At 42.0% G+C, this 1,430-nt stretch overlaps 1 non-coding gene across 1 annotated transcript; it reads right to left on the bottom strand.

Annotated features, from left to right (window-relative positions):
• Positions 1-217: 217 nt before the first annotated feature.
• Positions 218-325, bottom strand: LOC130953129 (small nucleolar RNA R71). Its single transcript, XR_009075302.1, has one exon. It is a non-coding gene; the product is annotated as a small nucleolar RNA R71 (small nucleolar RNA).
• Positions 326-1,430: the final 1,105 nt, after the last annotated feature.

Raw genomic sequence — 1,430 nt, 5'->3', positions numbered from 1 at the left:
AGATCCTCATCAGTTCTTAGCTGAATTCTTGCAAATCTGTGACACAGTCAAGACTAATGGGGTTAACCCTGAGGTCTACAGACTGATGCTATTCCCTTTTGCTGTAAGAGACAGAGCTAGAATATGGTTGGATTCTCAACCTAAAGAAAGCCTGGACTCTTGGGAAAAGCTAGTCAATGCCTTCTTGGCAAAGTTCTTTCCACCACAAAGATGGAGTAAGCTTAGAGTGGAAGTCCAAACCTTCAGACAGAAGGATGGAGAATCCCTCTATGAAGCTTGGGAAAGATACAAACAATTAATCAGAAGATGTCCCTCAGACATGCTTTCTGAATGGAGCATCATAGGTATTTTCTATGATGGTCTCTCTGAACTATCCAAGATGTCTTTGGATAGCTCTGCTGGAGGATCTCTTCATCTGAAGAAGACGCCTGCAGAAGCTCAAGAATTGATTGAAATGGTTGCAAATAACCAATTCATGTACACTTCTGAAAGGAATCCTGTGAACAATGGGACTAGTCAGAAGAAAGGAGTTCTAGAGATTGACACTCTGAATGCCATATTGGCTCAGAACAAGATATTGACTCAACAAGTCAATTTGATTTCTCAAAGTCTGTCTGGATTGCAAAATGCACCAAACAGTACTAAGGATGCTTCATCTGAGGAAGAAGCTTATGATCCTGAGAACCCTTCCATGGAAGAGGTGAATTACCTAGGAGAACCCTATGGAAACACCTATAATTCTTCATGGAGAAATCACCCAAATCTCTCATGGAAGAATCAAGAGAGACCTCAACAAGATTTCAATAACAATAATGGTGGAAGAAACAGGTTTAGCAATAGCAAGCCTTTTCTATCATCTTCTCAGCAACAGACAGAGAGTTCTAAGCAGAATACTTCTGACTTAGCAACAACGGTCTCTGATCTAATAAAGACCACTCAAAGTTTCATGAATGAAACAAGGTCCTCCATCAAAAATTTGGAAGGACAAGTGGGTCAGCTGAGCAAGAAAGTTACTGAACTCCCTCCTAGTACTCTCCCAAGTAATACAGAAGAAAATCCAAAAGGAGAGTGCAAAGCCATAACCATGGCCGAATGTGGAGAGGAAAGAGAGGAGGAGGACGCCACTGAGGAAGACCTCAGTGGGCGTGTACCAATCTCCTCTGAGTTCCAATGGGAATCTGAGGCTCAAAATGAGACCATAGAGATTCCATTGGACTTACTTCTGCCATTCATGAGCTCTGATGAGTATTCTTCCTCTGAAGAGGATGAGTATGTCACTAAAGAGCAAGTTGCTAAATACCTTGGAGCAATCATGAAGCTAAATGACAAGTTATTTGGAAATGAGACTTGGGAGGATGAACCTCCCTTGCTCACCAAAGAACTGGATGACTTGTCTAGGCAGAAACTGCCTCAAAAGAGGCAAGATCCTG

Source organism: Arachis stenosperma, chromosome 9 (genome assembly GCF_014773155.1).
Source record: "Arachis stenosperma cultivar V10309 chromosome 9, arast.V10309.gnm1.PFL2, whole genome shotgun sequence".
NCBI lineage: Eukaryota > Viridiplantae > Streptophyta > Magnoliopsida > Fabales > Fabaceae > Arachis > Arachis stenosperma.
The sequence above is the reverse complement of the archived record's forward strand: the minus strand, read 5'-3'. Positions and strand labels throughout refer to the sequence as shown.